The sequence below is a fragment of the Choloepus didactylus genome, chromosome 5 (assembly GCF_015220235.1).
Source record: "Choloepus didactylus isolate mChoDid1 chromosome 5, mChoDid1.pri, whole genome shotgun sequence".
Taxonomy (NCBI): Eukaryota; Metazoa; Chordata; class Mammalia; order Pilosa; family Megalonychidae; genus Choloepus; species Choloepus didactylus.
Genome location: NC_051311.1, coordinates 127,525,410 through 127,545,560, shown reverse-complemented (window position 1 = coordinate 127,545,560; position 20,151 = coordinate 127,525,410). Strand labels below are relative to the sequence as shown.

At 37.5% G+C, this 20,151-nt stretch overlaps 1 protein-coding gene across 12 annotated transcripts in view; it reads right to left on the bottom strand.

Annotated features, from left to right (window-relative positions):
- HDAC9 (histone deacetylase 9) overlaps positions 1 to 20,151 on the bottom strand; it is a 996,855-nt gene that overhangs the window by 953,614 nt on the left and 23,090 nt on the right. The gene's annotated exons all lie outside the window — the stretch shown is intronic.

Here is a 20,151-nt window from a genome sequence, read left to right as displayed (position 1 = left end):
ACACTTACCTCCACCTCATCCTGTACCATCAATCTCTCCCTCTCTCCTGGCTCCTCGCCTCACTCATAAATCCATTCAAGGGTTTCTCAATAAAAACACAAACAAAAAATGTCTCTGAAACTACAAACTCTTCTGGCTACTCATCTACCTAATACCTATGGAACGTCCCTTCCATGATATGCTTTCCAAAAGAGCAGATGATACTCACTTCCTAACATCCCATACATTCAGCCATTGTATGCCGGTAAATGTTTAGCAACTAGCTCTCATAACAATAAATGCGTGTTTATTTACATGCATTTATGTATGTGCACATATGTAAACACATGTTTATTACAAATTACACTGACATAAGGGAGGTATAGCATGCAATTTACAAGAATAATATAATATAAAATGTTCTTTAATGTAAACTCCATATAGCTAACTGTTTCTTGCAAAATTCTTTCACTGAAATTTACCAAATCTGGTATTCATAGCAAGTTATGGTTGCAACTGACAAACAAGTATAGTTCCGACAAGAATGTTAATATTTTCTTTTGTATTAATAATTAAAAAGGAAGTAGAAAAATAAATATGTACATTGTAACCTCTTTTTCTCGTCAATAATGAGAGCCACTTCTTTGCTGAATTAGTTAATAGATTTCAAGTACTGGAAGACTATTTCCTCATTTTTTTTGTGAAATTCACAATGCAACTGCTACAGATCCAATAAACTTTTTAAGTTTAATTTGTATTATTAACATTTCCTCCCTCAAACTTTCTTAAGTCTAAGCAATAAACAAAACAAAATCTCTCATTTGTAGCATTTGCCAATTTCTATAGTGTATATACCCCAACCATGGCTGATTTCAAGATAAGAACATGAAGTCACTGAACAAGAGTTGAGAAGAAATGTGCTATACCATACCATTTCATAGCAAATCCATTATACAGAAAAAAAACAGACATAAATAACCTTAGGAGTGTAGATAATAGTAAAATGTAGTAAAATAACTAGGGAGTGTGAGTTTTAATATTTATTATATTTATTTTTAATATAATTTATTTAACTATAAGCATATATAATTTAACTTTTAATAATGACTAAATTTAATGACTGGTTTGCACAATTTCCAAAAAGTCAGCAATCAGCTCTTGCAAGCCAGTGGGAGCCAGCTCCAGCACACCACTGCATGGGAATGTGACACGTATTCCTACTGTTTTACTGCACCTGATCTTGGTCGAGTCAACATGGACTTCCAGTTCCAAATCTATGGCACTTTGCATTCCTATCTTATTTGACCTCTCTACAACATTCTCAACCCTCTCCATATACCTTCCAAGTACTCTGCTGGTTTTTTTTGTTTTTTTTTCCAGCTTCCATGTAGAATGTTACTCCTCCACCATTCTCCCTAAATGTTCGTGTTATTCTATCGCAGTCCTCTATCCTGCTCATTTTACACACCCAGCCTGGGCAATCTCACTAATGAATCCAGTTACCAAGGATTCACCAATGACTCCCAAATCTCTAGTGGTAGGCCAAACTGTACTGCTAAGATCAAGAATGCATTGCAGACTACAGTCTAGGTTAGATTCCTGTTATCTACTCATTAATTAAACAGTTAGGACGTGATTTGATTATGTCTGCCTTTCCCACTAGGCTGTAAGCTTCATGGGCACATGGAACACGTGGACCCTTTTCTTGCTGTATCCTCAGAGTCTAGCACATTATTTAGCATGTAGTGGTTACACTAAGAATGAACTGCCAAATGTAGACATACAAAGGAATAACCAATAAGCATTTCAAACTCTACAAGTAAAGAACAGAACTCATTAAATGTCTCCCAAAATGTGTTTCTCTCCTGCATCCTGAACCTAATGGTACCAACACCCACCCCCTGCCCCATCCAAGAGAATCCCAGACCTCTCTTTTCCCCTTATTCCTCCTATATAGTCACTCACAACTATCTACCTCAACTCCTAAGTATCTTTCAAATCCTGTCCCTCTTCTTCATAGTCACTGCTACTACCATGCCCCAGTTTTAGGCTTAGTCTTGGCTGAACCATTGCAACAGCCTCCTGACGGAGCCCCTAATCCTGTCTCTCCCCAGCCTAACTAAACTGCACAGTGCCACCAAAGCAATATTTTAAAAATCATGATTAGGTCTACCTTTCTTTAATAATCTCTCAGTGGTGCTCCACCACCTTGAAGATAAAATCTAAACTCTTTAGCCCAGCACTTACAAAGCCTTTATGATCAGAACTCCATCTGGCTCCCCAGCCGGGTCACCTTGCACTTTGCCATGAGGAGTCTGTACTCTAGTCACATGTACATGGTTGCAGTTTCCCGTCCTCTTTCACATCTCTGTACCTCTGTACTCTTCTCTCTGCCTGGAACATCCTTTTACTGTTGTGCACATGGTAGTCATGGCTCATTGTAAATATCCTTTCACTGCGGAGTTTTTTTTGACCCCCTACGGCAGAGCCTGGCTCTCTCCTCTGTACTTTCATAACACCCAGATCCCTCTAAGACTGTATTTATCCCCTTCTGTAACAGTTATTTTTGAACATTTATTTCTCCCCCACTAGACTATGGACTTCTGTCCAAATTAGACTGTACCCAGCACAAGGACAAGCACATAGTAGGAACTCAGTGCTCCTTGCATGATTATAAAATGGCAAACCATTTATTCTGCAAAGAAAGTACACATGCACATATTTGCTATTCCCTTTAAAACCACTCACCTTGAAAGTTATTTGCTTAGTCTAATGATGGTGGCATTACTCCAAGCATTTTTGGAAGTCAAGTTTCAGAATTGTCTGGGGAATGTTCTTTAAATTATCTCAACTTAGGCCAAAAAAAAACATCATTCTGAACAGATCTGAGGCCTAGGGCAAGTAATATAATTTTGTGTGGAAAATGAGGAATGAATGTAATGATTGATGTGGTAGGCTGAGGATTAAACTGCTTCAGAAGGCAGACCTTAAGGGAGAATCTCAAAAAAAATATTTTGATCATAGGCTGCATTACATAAAACATTTACATCTCTTTAAGGTGATTACTTTGATAGGCAATATTAATGTGAATGTACAAAAAAGTTGCTTGATCATAGCAACGTACAAGCTACCATATGAAGTTCTTAAAATTAGCATTTCCCCATAAGTGTCCAACATGAATAGATATTACATGAAGGGGTTAAAACACACATACACACACACACACACACACACACACACACACAAATACAGGTGATTAAAGAAATTTAAATTACAGTATGAAAGAAAGTCAAAAAGGTTTATTTACTCCCAGACATCTCAAAGCTATTAATATTTTAATAATATTAATTTAAGTCCACCGGGAATACATATCGTTTCTCAAATTCTCTAAACTTCAGAATCCTTTTTTTCTTGCAGAATTTGAGGATTAATGTTCCGTATAGTTTGGGAAACCTTGCATTGCATGGGGCTAGTGATCTATCTTCAAGCAAGTTAACTTGTAATCTGAAACTACACTGATAGCAAAAGCTACAGAACAGGTTACTGATAATTTACCCTATTCTAACTGCTTTGGATCATGTACCTCTTTTATCCTTACATAATTTTAGAGTAGGTAGTACTATCATCCACAATAAACAGTTAAGGACAGAAAGGCTAAGAAAGCGTAAGTAGCGAGTCAAAGACTACAGAGCTGGTTAGTGATAGAGACTGAATACCACCCCTGTTCCAAGCAACCCAAGGGTGTACACGCTTAACCTTGGCAATGAAGAGGCCATTGCATTGCCTACAGGACTTGACCCAAGCTCTCCTGCACTGCTCTTTCACAAATTCTCTATTTCCACATGGCTAATTTCTATGCATTACTTTAAGGTCCATTTTATGCCACCTTCCCTATGAAACCTTCACTGCCAAATGGCTAGAAATAACTGTATCCTCATATTACCTTATTCCATCCATGGAATTTATAATTTACTATCTTATACAAGTTTCTCAGAGAGGCCGGATTTGTACAGCTTAAGAAGCTTTTGGCAGGCTAACATATCCCTGATAAGAGACAAGTTTCCGGTTTAACCACATTTCTACTGCTTTCTCAGGGTAAATCTGGGTATATAGAATAATAATAAATTTGAAATACTGCTTTAAACATTTCAAAGTATTTTCAGAAATATTCTCTCATTTGATTCTTATCTTGGAAAGAAAATAATTTATCTCTACAAATGAAGAACCTGAACTTAGAAAAACCAAGTGTTTCTACAGGCTTATTAGTGTATCTCATCACCTAACACAGTGCTTACAACACAGAAGGTACAGATCTGATGGCTGAACAAATGCCTGACAAAGGCCACCTTAATTCCTCCTCCCACTATGGTGCCCCATCTTCATATATAGCATAGCTGAGGTTGTCCACCAACACCCCCCGGCCACTACTGAGTGTGTGTCCACAGACTTCCAATGGCTGTCATTTTTATTTCTTTACCCAAGGGTTTTCTCTGGATCTGACATCAAGTGTGAAGTGCTGGGGAATTAACACTCTCTGGAAGCAGCCCTCTATGGTGTAATGCCCCAGCTCCCTTGCTTCTTGGATGGATAATTCTAAAGCACGTCTTATACAGTTCCACCAGCAGAATTAAGTTTAAATTGCCCAAAATGGTAGCTGGATCACTACGTGCCTTTTGCCCTTCCCTACTCTCCTTCACACGTTTACTTCACCCCTAAGTAAACTGCCTGAACCCAAACCTCTGTTTCAGAGTCTGATTCTGGGAACCCAGTACAACACTATAGGAAAGGAAAGAGCTTCTAGTTTGAGAAAACAAAGGTAAAAGTGAGGATCATTTATAAATAATTGCATATAATCACATTTTTCAAAGAGAAAACATTAACCAGCTGCTATTTGCCACTACACAGTGAATAAATCCAAAATGGGAGTTAATGTTAGTACATGAGTTTTAACTTATGAATTTTCCAAAATGAAAAAAAAAGACTTTTAAAAGTGCGGAAAGCACTTTAAAAATCTATTGGGAAAGTGTCATTTTAATACTCAGACTTCAGGCCTTAAATCTAACACCTTCTTCAGGTACACAGGTTAAGAAAAGCGAAATTCTCACTTCTTTTCTTCTACTTGTTTTGAAATAGCTTTTTAAAGGATGTGTGTGAATATGCATGTGTGTATGTGTGCATGTGCATGCATGATGTGCATGTTTGTGAGTGTGTGTTTGTGTGTACGTGTGCCTATGTGAGTATGTATGTGTGTGTGCGCATGCATGAGTTCGACAATTTGTATTTCAATGAAGCCACCTAACACAAAGCATTTCTAAACCTGTCCGTAGAGGATCTCCAGTCTTCAGTAAGACAATACAGCAGTTTCTCCCATATGCCCAGATTTGATGTCACAGAACCTGTCTCCTCATTTATTCAAAATTTACCAGACACTTTCTATAGAGAATTACTAGAATTTGATGCACAAACAGAAACATGAAGACAGAAGAGCTGACCCCAAGGAGTTTGCAGTGTAGATGGGGAAACAGACAAACAGATAGCTACCACTCAGGCTGACATGCACTGTGAGAAGGGGTGCCAGTGCTCAGGGTATCAGGGATCACAGAGGAGAGGCCCCACCTGGAGAGGGCAGGGGAGTGGGAAATAGGGACAGCAAAGCTGGATTAAGACTCTGACATGATATCTGCTCTAAAATATCATGGGTATCCACACCCAACCCACCATATTTGTTTTTGTTTTCGTTTTTGCTATTGAACAAATATTTATCGAGCACCTACCATGAATAGGGTGTTGAACGTAGTGAAGAACAACATCAACACTGACTCTGCCCTCATGGAGCTACAGGTAACCCTGAACACAGCAATACATTGCTACATAGGCAATGAGGCTGATTTTATTTGGTAGATTATGAAAATCAACTTTGTTTTATATGACTAGCACTTGAATTTTGCTTGTTGCTTCTGACATCTTTATAATCCACCTGATCACACATCATACTGTTATTTGGTCCAGAGAGCACAAAAGTGACTAGAATTAATTGGGGACAAACAAAATTTGATTTTGAAGCAAACAGTGGAATAGTCATTTGATATTTCAGGTATTGTCCTGTTAAGCACATCTGTCCTTGTTGCCTGCTTGGCATCACTTCTCTTGGTAGCAGTATTCTAATTTCACTGTGAGTCCCTACCTTTTTCCCATTTACAGTGCTTGTAGACTGAAGGGGTTGATTCACCTAGGCCCTAGCTGGGGCCTGGCCAATCAGATCTCTTCATCTCCTCGGCCATAATGATTGCTTTAGCTATGGGCACATGATACAAACAGCCTACAGAAAATCTCAGGATTCCCACCCCACCCCTCCCCACAGTTATTGGAAGAGTAAGCTCTTTCTATTGGGCTTGCAGGCTGAGATGAGCCTGATTAAGAACAAGGCCAACACAGAAGAAAGCAGAGCTCAGGGACAGATACCGAGAGCCAGGGCATTGCTTGGCCAACCCACTCTATTTTAGTTAAAAATTTCTTAAACTATAAAAAATACTTAGATGTACGCTGAAATTAAAATAGCTTCTTTCTAGATTTCTGATTGTAAAATCTGGATACACTTTCAAAATTAATCTCTTTTCATTTTGTAGGGTACTCTTGCTTGGCTCTGGAGAATCTACCCAATTCTCCTTTTAAGGAATCCAGTACTCATGTATAAGAAAGGATTCCAAAGAAAGTGAAATCTGAATTAAAACCTGAAGGAAAGTCAGGAATTCTCTAGATGGACATGGGGAGTGGAGAATGGGTAGAATTTTTCTGTCAGAAATGTGTAAATATGGATAAGACTGTGAGATAGCCTGGCATTTACTATTGGAACAATAAGTAGATGAGCTCATGCTGCAAGACAGAGGGGCAGGTAAGGGATGAGGGGAATAAAGTGCCAGGAAATAAGCATAGAGAGACTGGCAAAGGTCAGATAACAAAGCACCTTATGTGCTAAGAAGTTTTTTGTTTTGTTACATATTTTTTTAATTTTGTTTTGTTCTCTCTTTTTTTAAGATACAAGTCATATACCAAAAAATTCAACCTTTTAAGTATACATTTCAGTTGTTTTCAGTATATTCACAAAGTTGTACAACTATCACCCTATCTAATTCCCAAACATTTACATTACTCTGAAAGAAATTCCATGCCCATTATTATCACTCCCCATAACTCCCTCCTGACTCTTCTCGTCACCCAGCCCTAGGCAACCACTAATCTACTTTCTTTCTGTATAAATCTGTCTATTCAGGACATTTCATATAAATTGGATCATAACAATATATGGCATTTTGAGTCTAGCTTCTTACACTTAGCATAATGTTTTCAGTACATCATTCCTTTTTCATGGCTGAATAATATTCCATGTGTGTATATATCACATTTCTTTATCCGTTCATCAGTTGATGGGCATTTGGATTGTTTTCATTTGGAGTACTATCAATAATGCTGCTATGAACATTCATGCACAAGTTTTTGTGTGGCCATATGTTTTCATTTCTCTTGGGTAATATACCTGGGAGTAGATTTGCTGGGTCATTTACTACATGATTCTATGTTTAACTTTTTGAGTAGCTGCTAGACTGTAAGTGGCAGCATCACTTTTCATTTTCACTAATGCTAAGGAGTTTGAAGTCATCTAGAAGGCAATGGTGAGCCACTAAATGTCTCGAGGCTGTACATAGGCATACTAGGTCACTCTGGAAGCAGTGGGAGAATGATTCAAGGATTTGGTTAAGACAAGAGGCATAAAAATCAGTTAAGATTCTACTGTAAGTAAACCAGGTATAACAATATGATTAGGTTAGGACCAGTATGGATGGGGAGAAGGAATTGGAATCGAAAAGGAAAGAGCTTTTAGTAAAACTTAAAGCTTAAATCGCCCAGGAAAATAAGGATAATAAACTTAAATGCTTAAAAGATCAGGTAAGTAACGAAAATAAATAAAACATACAAGATATAAGCAATAGGGAGTGCTGGGGCCTGTAACAAAGAATAAAGAACACACCCCATCTAAAGGAGGCAGTAGCAACTCAGTTCTAGCCAACTAATGTTATGGAGAATCCAGGTGCAATATCGTTAGATCTGCTTGATCATGGGGAAGTAAAAACCTGGATTTTATGTTGAATATCCTGATTTTCAAATATTTCCAACTAACTCAAAATTTCTTCAAATTCTAAGCATATCAACAAAATGTGTCTATGAACTGCCAGTTTGCAATCTCCTTTACACAGAGTAAAAGGAATAGTAAGCCAAGAATTAAAGTATACTGACAAAGAAGGGGAGGATTAAAGAGGTTCCCAGAAGGTGCCTGAGAAAAGATCAGAGGCAGAGGAGAAAACCGTAAGGGTGTGACATCCCAGAGACTCGGGGAAGATGACTTCCAAAAGAGGGAGAAGGAAGCTGTGTGAAATGGCACATGGAGCCAATGTACACTGGGGGCTAAAAGCAGACTTTAGGAATTGACAGTGATGAAATACAGGAAATTGGAAAAATATTTGGTGACTATGAGCAAGGCAGAAAGCTAAATAATTTGTCTTCCTCTCTTCTCAAATCTTGTTTCCTTAGAAAATCAGCATTAGGCTTAATATTGGATTGTGAGCCTCAAATCTCTATTTAAATTTTTCAGTGACAAGCCAGATGGGCCCAAATGTATTGTTCTTCTCAGCTGATACTGGACCAATCCAGGTTTTTTTGTTTTTGTTTTTTTTAAAGTCCTTTGAAGAAGTTTAGAGCTCTATGCTGCATGACCTCTTGGTCCTTTCCAGCTTACAGTTACAAAAAGTAGCTAGTAACATGTCTTATAAACAAAAAATTGTGAGAAAAGTGTATATAGCTTTGGTCGTGTGTGACAAAGACCCAAAATAACAGTGGCTTAAACAAGATAGAGGTTTATTCCTCGCTCACACAAAACTCCAAGCTGTTATGGCAGCTCTGCTCCAAAAAGTCATCATCATTGTCCCAGGTCTTTTTAAAAATCTTGCTGCTTTGCTATCCCTGAAGTGCTAGTCTCCTTGGCAAGGTCTAACATAGCACACCATCGTGCTCACATTCCAACAAGTGAGAAGAAAAAGGGGCAAACACAGCGTCCTTTAAGGGCCCATCTGGAAGCTGCACAAATCACTTCTGCTTACAGTCTATGACCAGAACTTTGCCTCATAGCATAATTCCTAGCTGAAAGAGAAGCTGGAAAATGTCATCTTTATTCTGTGGGAGTCTATCCCCAGCTAACATTCAGGGGCTCTAGGTCTGAAGATGGTGGGGGAAAGGATATTAGAAGACAGCAGTTTCTACCACAGAGTGGTATTTAATTTTCTTAAGATTCTATTCCTAAAATTCTATCAATAATTTATATTATGTTCAATTTTACAGAAGAATATTAATCTGGACTAACCTTTATGCCTAAATATTGGAAATGAATGCAGCAGCGTAGCACTGCCACAACTTTGGCTTCATGGTACCATTATTTATGACAGTTCTGAAGAAGAAAGTTAAATTTTAATTTGTTCATACAAAATTATTTTCCTAAAGAATTCTAAAGCAATTCTCATCTTCTTGCCATGCTTAACAACTAGCTTTCAAAAGACTACATTAAAAACTCAAATTACAAAATAAAAAAAAAAATCATTGACATATTCCTACAGCATATGGGTCTATACCACCTCAAGGATGCTTTTAAATTAGCACAGTCAATTGTGCCCTTACTGCCAGAAAACTCTTACACTAACAAGATGCATGTATTATAGCAAGTTGTACTCCTGAATTTTGACATTTTAACTTCATGTTAACAGTACCATATTTTATCATTCAAATACTAAAGAGGATTGAAAATAAAATAGTTCACCAGCACATAGTTCATTTCATTAGTGTCTAATATGTAAACATTCTCAAGGAACATCCATGAACTTCACAACCTTCTAAACTTCAGAACCTTCTAAACAAATATAAAAGTGATGCAATTTAAAATATAGTAATGTATTAGCTGTTTTATGTCAAGGGTATATTATTTCAAAGCTACTTGATGTCTACCCTTCTTTAGAAATAAGCTAACACAAACAGGGTTCTTCCCTGCAATAACATCTTTTATCCACTTAAAAGCATATGGATTATTACGTTCAACAAATTTAACATCTTAATTTATGACTAGCTTGCATTAAAAATTGTTTTAAACAATTAGGGAAGTGATAAATCATCAAGCATACAGGACATAAATTGACTATTAAACTTAATTTTTAAAAATGTTTACAGTATAAAGAATCCATTACAGAAAACTTAGAAACTACTGAAAAGTAGGAAGAATATTACAATAAACTACAATAAATTGAGTATTAAACACATAAAAATTATCATGAACAACCAGATTTTATGTGTAGCAGACACAGAATGGGAGATACCCCGTCCCAACCAAGATGGAGTGACAGGCAACGGAACTGCTCTCTTGCCTGAAAGAATGAAAGGACTATACAAAATATATGAAACAGTGGATTTCAAGACACTGGATACCATACAATGACCCTTGAGAAACAGGAATGAGGTGAGCCCTATGACTGTTCCAGCTTCCTGACTTGAAAGAGTTTCCAGGACCTGGTCCAGGAAGGGGAAACCCTGGAAGAACCTGTCTCATTCCTGAATTGAGGAGATGATGTCTAGAATCAGGAACCAGAGCAGCTAGTGTCTGCAGGACAGAGAGCCAGAAGGAGAAGTGCTACACTGAGAAAGATATCCAGCGATCTGCAGAGGACCCCTCCTCAAATACTCAGCCAAGTACTGATCACCAGACGTGTGTGAGACAACAAGCCAAGTCCAGGGAAAAAGTCACCTGTGCTGATTCTAGGAAATAGCACCAAACACTCACACAGGGCTGGGAATGGTACCTGTTTCCGCCAGCCAGACTGGAAAACCTCATAAATTATGGTATATTTGGTAGAGTACTCAGAAGGGTCTTGCCTCAGTAGTAGGAGTAATTAGTTGTAAACTAAGCACTGCTCTGATTCCACTAAGCTAATATTAAAAGCAAGACTTAATAGGATCAAATTGTTTCCAAGTAATTAACTGCACCAAAGAAAAAAGCTCAAGTAGATTTATAAAGATATAAAATTATCCAACACCCTACAAGGTAAAATTCACAATTGGCTGGCATATATCAAAAATTATGACATGCAAAGAACAGGAAAATATATTCCATAACAAGAAGGAATATCAACCATCAAAACTGACCAAGAACTGACACAGATGTTAGAATTAGCAGACAAGTTCATTCAAATAGTTATTATGACTCTATTTCATATATTCAAAGTGTTAAATAGAGGAATGGAAGATTTTAAAAGTACCCAAATCAAACTTCAAGAGTTGAAAACTATAATGTGTGAGATGGAAAACACACTTAATGCAATTACTGTCCAATCAGACACTGAAGGAGAAAGTATAGTCTGTGTCACAACAACAGAAACTATCCAAAATTAAAAAAAAAAAAATTTTAAAGTAAACGGAGCATCAATAAGCCTAACTTATATATAATTGGAGCCCCTGAAGGAGTGGAGAGAGAGGAGGAAAACCAAAATATACGTGAAGAAATAATAGCTAAGTTTTTTTCAAACTTGGTAAAAACTATAAACCTACAAATCCAAGAATCTCAAGCACAAGAAACATGAAGAAAGTGATACCCAGGAACATCATAATCAAATTCTCAAACCATTGATAAAGACAAAATCTGAGAATATACATCATATTAAAGAGGAACCAAAAAGGGATGACAGTAGATTTCCTATCAGAAACAAGACAAGTGAGGAAATAGTGGAATAAGAGCTTCAAATTATTAAAGGGAACAGATATCATCTAGAATTCTATAGCCAGCAAAAATCTTATGAAAAGAAGGCAAAATACACGTTTTCAGACATACAAAAGGTGAAAGGATTCATCACCAGTAGAACTGTGCTACAATAGATTTTAAAGGAAATTCTTCAGGCAGAAGGAAGATGATACCAAATAGAAATCTGGCTCTATAAAAAGGAAATGAACAGCACTGAAAATGGCAAGTACATGAGTAAATAAAAAGAATGTTTTATTATGTAAATCCCTTTGAAAGATTATTTACTTTTTAAACAAAAAAAAAATACACTGTGGGATTTATAACTTATATAAGACAAACAGAATAGGCTATGAAATAAATTTTAATACATTTTTGATAGTTACTTGAAAATTATAAATTCACCACAAAATATTTCAGATACGCTATTCTAGAGCATTTAAACTATAGTCATTATCCGAAAATCTCATTCCATTTTGCCTGTACTCTCCCATTTGGCTTGAGCAGTCTTAGCACTACACTTTTAAAAATATATTTAAGTTGAATTTATTAAATTTGTTTTCATAAAGAAAAATTAGTAACTACAAAAAGTGTTCTTGTTTACTGGCTCACAGGTTTAGGCAATGGTCTTTGCTGAACTTTACAAAAAAAACAACTAATGTTTCTTCATAGTACTATTCTCATCAAATATTTATTTTATTTTACTGTAGGTAACTTCGAAAAAATAGGCCAAACAGACAAATAAGAGATTTTAAAAATATATTCATAGCACAAGTAACAAAATAGAGTTCCTTTCCTTGCTCCACCAACCTGCCCAAAATGAATATAATGCATAATTCACCTCATTAGACTTTTTAAGAGAAAGTTTGTCAGGAATGTGAAGAATGAGGTGATAATGCAGTGATATCTTCTCACCATTAAAGGCAAATTAATGCAATAATATGATCAAAGCACAACTAGGGATTCAGAAGAATAAAATTCTAAAGACTGTTACTAAACTTTCCTATTTTGTGAACCCTTTTCAAAAACACACCTACAAGTTCTCCCAGTGAGTAGCCATGTGCTGGATGGGAAACGGAAATAGGGAAAGACAGAGGATATGCAAGTAGGTTCTGAGGTGAAAATATAGTATAGACAAAATTACGTTTGAAATTTGTTCACTCACCCATAAAACATAGTCTTCAATGTTTTGTGTGCTAAACTCTGAACAGAAATTCTGCACATTCAAGTTTGGGAGCTATAAAAATAGACTAAAAGAATGAACAAAAGGCAAGTCTCCATGTCAAAGTTTCTATATTCTAATTCTGCAATTTAAGATAGCTATTATATTTCTAGCAATAAATATGAATAAATGGAAAATCCTAAAGTAAATTTCGGCTTTTCAGCTGTTTATTCTAATTTACTTACATATTTAGCCTCCATAGCCATTACATATTAATAGATCCAATACTCCTGTTAAGAATTAAATGAGATAATATCCATGAAAATACTCAACACTGAGGCTCAACAAATAAATAATAGATTTTAATACATATCTTGCTCTAGCAGACCCATGGGTTGCATCAAAAATCTTGACCAGATAAAGATGAAGGAATGTGATGCTTCAGGGTTCCACCCTTCCACAGAAGCTTTGCACAACCAAGGAATAGCAGAAATATCTTTCTAAAACTCCAGAAACCATTGAAAGGGAGACTTCCAAAAGATGGCAGTTCGGAGAAACAGGGCAAAAAAACACCTCCGTGAAAAATACTAGATAAAAACCAGAAAGTGACCCAGAACACCAGTTCCAGTGATGCACCAGCTGGACAAGGTCTACTAAATCCACAGGGACCGTGTACTTGGTGAAACCAGGAGTCTGCATTCTGAAACGAGTGAGTAAGCCTGCTGAATATCCCGCAGCCACGCTGTGGTGTGGAGAAACTGTGGGTTGGCTTTTGGAGTTGGACTAGTTCTTTTTTTAAAAAACCCAAAAGCGGCTGCCAATATGGCAGCGAGAACCGAACAGTGAAGTGCGGCAGGAACGGGCTGTGGGTGCGCATCAATATCTGGCGTGGAAGATAGCCTTTCGCACACCCGCTGTTAATTGTCTTGGAGCAAGGAAGGCAGAGGTTAGCCAAAAAAGGGAAAAAAAAACCACACCCCTTACAACCACCTTCCCCGTGGGCTGGGAATGCTCCTGCCTGGCATCACAGCCACAGCCCAGAGCTGCTCCAAAAAACCCAGTGTGATGGGAAGTGTTTCCAGCAACACACACATGCCACAGTGTCAGGCATGGACAATAGCCTTTCATGCACCCATAACTACCAAAGCTAATTGCCCCAGTGCTAGGAAGGCAGAGGTGTGTGAAAAGGGGGAAATTAACATGCCCCGTACAGCCATCTTTTCAGCTGGCTGGGAATGCCCCTACACAGCCTGGGGGCCCAGAACTTCCCTTGAGAGATGGAGTACACTTGTGACATAGCACAGCCTTCCCTCAGCACAGGCCCTAGGAGGGCATGGCTTGGAAGAGGGACCCACTCGGAAATCCTAGGGACCATACACCAATACCAAGGACTTGTGGGTCAATGGCAGAAATGATCTGTGGCGAGACTGAACTGAAGGTTTAGACTCTTGCAACAGCCTTAACTCTCCAGGAACACCTGGGAGGTTTGATTATTAAAGCTGCCCTCCCTCCCTAGCCACTCAGACACACACCCCACATTCAGGGCAGACAGCACCAACAACACACGCAAACTTGGTGCACCAATTGGATCCCCACAAGAATCAGACCCCCAAACACCTCAAAGACAAAATAGGGGAGAACTGGCTTGAGGGGAATAGGTGACTTGCAGACACCACCTGCTGGTTAGTTGGAGAAAGTGTACTCCACAAAGCTGTAGATCTGACAAATTAGAGATAAGTGTTTGAATTAGTCTACATATCCTAAAAGAACCCTATCAAGTTTAGCAAATGCCAAGAAGCCAAAAACAAGAGAAAATTTTAAAGCATAGGAAAAAACCAGACAACATGGATAACCCAAACCCCAACACCCAAATCAAAGATCAGAGGCGACACAGTAGTTGGAGCAATTAATCAAAGAACTAAAGAAAAACAATGAGAGCATGGCACAGGATATAAAGGACATGAAGAAGACCCTAGAAGAGCATAAAGAAATTGCAAGAATAAATAATAAAATAGATGATCTTATGAAATAAAAGAAACTCAACCAAATTGAAAAGATTCTGGATACTCATAGTACAAGACTAGAGAAAGCTGAACAATGAATCAGAACCTGGAGGACGACAAAATAGAAAATGAAAGAACAAAAGAAAGACTGGGGAAAAAATCGAAAAAATTGAAATGGACCTCAGGGATATGATAGATAATATAAAACATCCAAATATAAGACTCATTGGTGTCCTAGAAGGGGAAGAGAAGGGTAAAGGCCTAGAAAGAGTATTCAAAGAAACTGTTGGGGAAAACTTCCCAAATCTTCTGTACAAGCATAAATGCCCAGCAAACTCCAAATAGAATAAATCCAAATAAACCCACTCCAAGACATATTCTTAACAGACTGTCAAATACTGAAGAGAAGGAGCAAGTTCTGAAAGCAGCAAGAGAAAAGCAATTCACCACATACAAAGGAAACAACATAAGACTAAGTAGTGACTACTCAGAAGCCACCACGGATGCGAGAAGGCTGTGCAAGACATATTTAAAATTCTGAGAGAGAAAAATTGCCAATCAAGAATTCTTTATCCAGCAAAGCTTTCCTTCACATTTGAGGGAAACCTTAAATTTTTCACAGACAAACAAATGTGGAGAGATTTCGCTAATATAAGACCTGCCCTACTTGAGATACTAAAGGGAGCCCTACTGACAGAGAAACAAAGAAAGGAGAGAGAGACATAGAGAAAGCTTCACTACTAAAGAGATCCAATATTGGTTCATTAAAGGACAATAAGAGAGAGAGGGAAAAAATATATCTGACAAGCATAAACCAAAGGATAGGATAGCTGATTCAAGAAATGTCTTCACGGTAATAACATTGAATATAAATGGATTAAACTCCCCAATTAAAAGATATAGATTTGCAGAATGGATCAAAAAATATGATCCATCAGTATGTTGCATATAAGAGACTCATCTTAGACACAGGGACAAAAAGAAATTGAAAGTGAAAGGACGGAAAAAAATATTTCATGCAAGCTACAACCAAAAGAAAGAAGGAGTAGCAATATTAATCTCAGATAAAATAGACTTTAAATGCAAGGATGTTATGAGAGACAAAGAAAGCCACTACATACTAACAAAAGGGGCAATTCAACAAGAAGAAATAACAATCATAAATAACCAAGGAAGGTGCCACAAAATACATGAGACAAACACTGGCAAAACTAAAGGAAGCAATGGATGTTTCCACAATAATTGTGGGAGACTTTAACACATCACTCTCTCCTATAGATAGATCAACCAGACCAATAAGAAAATTGAAAACCTAAACAATATGATAAATGAATTGGATTTAACAGCCATACATAGAACATTACATTCCAAACCACCAGGATACACATTCTTCTCTAGTACTCACAGAACTTTCTCCAGAACAGACCATATGCTTGGACATAAAACAAGCCTCAATAAATTTTAAAAAATTGAAATTATTCAAAACACATTCTCTGACCACAATGGAATACAATTAGAAGTCAATAACCATCAGAGACTTAGAAAATTCACAAATACCTGGAGGTTAAACAACACACTCCTAAACGATCAGTGGGGTAAAGAAGAAATAGCAAGAGAAATTGCTAAATATATAGAAATGAATGAAAATGAGAACACAACATATCAAAACCTATGGGATGCAGCAAAAGTGGTACTGAGGGGGAAGTTTATAGTACTAAATGCATACATCAAAAAGGAAGAAAGAGCTAAAATCACAGAACTAATGAAGCAACTGAAGAAGCTAGAAAATGCACAGCAAACCAATCCTAAACCAAGTAGAGGAAAAGAAATAATAAGGATTAAAGCAGAAATAAATGACATAGAGGAAAAAAAAAAAAAACAATAGAGAGAATAAATAACACCAAGAGTTGGTTCTTTGAGAAGATCAACAAGATTGACAAACCCCTAGCTAGACTGACAGAATCAAAAAGAGAGAAGACCCATATAAACAAAATAATGAATGAAAAAGGTGGCATCACTGTGGATCCTCCCCAAAAATAAAAAAATTATAAGAGTATACTATGAACAACTGTATGCCAACAAACTGGATAATGCAGAGGAAATGGACAATTTCCTGGAAACATATGAACAACCTAGACTGATCAGAGAAGAAACAGAAGACCTCAATCAACCCATCACAACCAAAGAGATCTAATCAGTCATCAAAAAGCTTCCCAAAAATAAATGCCCAGGGCCAGATGACTTCACAGGGGAATTCTACCAAACTTTCCAAAAAGAACTGACATCAATCTTACTTAAACTCTTTCAAAACATTGAAGAAAATGGAACACTACCTAATACATTTTATGAAGCTAACATCGATCTAACGCCAAAACCAGGCAAAGATGCCACAAAAAAGGAAAACTATAGGCCAATCTCCCTAATGAATATAGATGCAAAAATTCTCAACAAAATACTTGCAAATCAAATCCAAAGACACATTAAAAAAATCATACACCATGACCAACTGGGGTTCATTCCAGGCATGCAAGGATGGTTCAACATAAGAAAATCAATCAATATAATACAACACATTAACAAATCAAAAGAGAAAAATCAAATGATCATCTCAATAGATGCTGAAAAAGCATTTGACATAATCCAACATCCCTTTTTGATAAAAACAATTCAAAAGGTAGGAATTGAAGGAAACTTCCTCAATACGATAAAGAGCATATATCAAAAACCCACAGCCAGCATAGTACTCAATGGTGAGAGACTGAAAGCCTTCCTCCTAAGATCAGGAACAAGACAAGGATGCCCACTGTCACCACTGTTATTCAACATTGTGCTGGAAGTGCTAGCCAGGGCAATCCAGCAAGACAAAGAAATAAAAGGCATCCAAATTGGAAAGGAGAAGTAAAACTGTCATTATTTGCAGATGATATGATCTTATACCTGGAAAACTCTGAGAAATTGACAATACAGCTACTGGAGCTAATAAACAAATTTAGCAAATTAGTGGGATAAAAGATTAATGCACATAAGTCAGTAATGCTTCTATACGCTAGAAATGAACAAAGTGAAGAGCCACTCAAGAAAAAGATACCATTTTCAATAGAACTAAAAAAATCAAGTACCTAGGAATAAACTTAACCAAAGATGTAAAAGACCTATACAAAGAAAACTACATAACTCTACTAAAAGAAATAGAAGGGGACCTTAAAAGATGGAAAAATCCATGTTCATGGACAGGAAGGCTAAATGTCATTAAGATGTCAATTCTACCCAAACTCATCTACAGATTCAATGCAATCCCAATCAAAAGTCCAACAACCTACTTTGCAGACTTGGAAAAGCTAGTTATCAAATTTATTTGGAAAGGGAAGATGCCTCGAATTGCTTAAAACACTCTAAAAAAGAAAAATGAAGCGGGAAGATTTACACTCCTGGACTTTAAACTTACTATAAAACCATAGTAGTCAAAACAGCATGGTACAGGCACAAAGACAGATATATCAATCAAAGGAATCAAATTGAGAATTTGGAGATAGACCCCCAGATCTATGGCCAACTGATCTTTGATAAGGCCCTCAAAGCCACTGAACTGGGACATAACAGTCTTTTCAACAAATGGAGTTGGCAGAGTTGGATATCCATATCCAAAAGAATAAAAAAGGACACCGACCTCACACCCTACACAAAAATTAACTCAAAGTGGATCAAAGATCTCAATATAAAAGGCAGTACCATAAAACTCCTAGAAGAGAATGTAGGGAGACATCTTCAAGACCTTGTATTAGGAGGTCACATCCTAGACCTTACACCCAAAGCATAAGCAACAAAGGAAAAAATAGATAAATGGGAACTCCTCAAGCTTAGAAGTTTCTGCACCTCAAAGGAATTTCTCAAAAAGGCCAACTCAATGGGAAAAAAATTTTGGAAACCATGTATCTGACAAAAGACTGGTATCTTGCATATATAAAGAAATCCTACAACTCAATGACAATAGTACAGACAGCCCAATTATAAAATGGGCAAAAGATATGAAGAGACAGTTCTCTGAAGGGGAAATACAAATGGCCAAGAAACACATGAAAAAATGTTCAGCTTCACCAGCTATTAGAGACATGCAAATTAAGACCACAACGAGATACCATCTCACACCAATTAGAATGGCTGCCATTAAACAAACAGGAAACTACAAATGGTGGAGAGGATGTGGAGAAATTGGAACTCCTATTCATTGTTGGTGGGACTGTATAATAGTTCAGCCACTCTGGAAGACAGTCTGGCATTTCCTTAGAAAACTAGATATAGAGTTACCCTTTGATCCAGCGATTGCACTTCTTGGTATATACCCGGAAGATCGGAAAGCAGTGACACGAACACATATCTGCATGCCAATGTTCAGAGCAGCATTATTCACAATTGTCAAGAGATGGAAATAACCCAAATGTCCTTCAACAGATGAGTGGATAAATAAAATGTGGTATACTATGCAGCAGTAGGAAGGAACGATGTCGTGAAACATATGACAATTTGGATGAACCCTGAAGACAATGCTGAGTGAAATAAGCCAGGCACAAAAAAGAGATACATTATATGCTACCACTAACGTAAACATTGCTGGGGAAGAATGCAGGGGTGTTGGGCTTCCCCACCTTGATGGTTGCTGATGTGCTCACAGACAAAGGGGACTGGTGGCTTGATGGGCTGAGTCCTCAATCATGGGACTTGCCCTTGGGAAGACTGTTACTGCAAAGGAGAGGCTAGGCCATTGGCCTAAGTGTCTCTTCCCAAATGCCTCTTTGTTGCTACGATGTGGCCCTCTCTCTCTAGCTAAACCAACTTGGCAGACGAAATCACTGCCTTCCTCCCTACATGGGATCTAACACAGAGAGGTGTAAATACCCCTGGCAACGTGGAATACGACTCCCGGGGAGGAATATAGACCCGGCATCGTGGGATGGAGAACATCTTCTTGACCAAAAGGAGGATGTGAAAGGAAATGAAATAAGCTTCAGTGGCTGAGAGATTCCAAAAGGAGCCAAGAGGTCACTCTGGTAGGCACTCTTATGCATAATATAGACTACACTTTTTAGGTTCTAATAAATTGGAACAGCTAGCAGTAAATACCTGAAACTATCAAACTACAACCCAGAACCCATGAATCTTGAAGACAATTGTATAAAAGCGTAGCT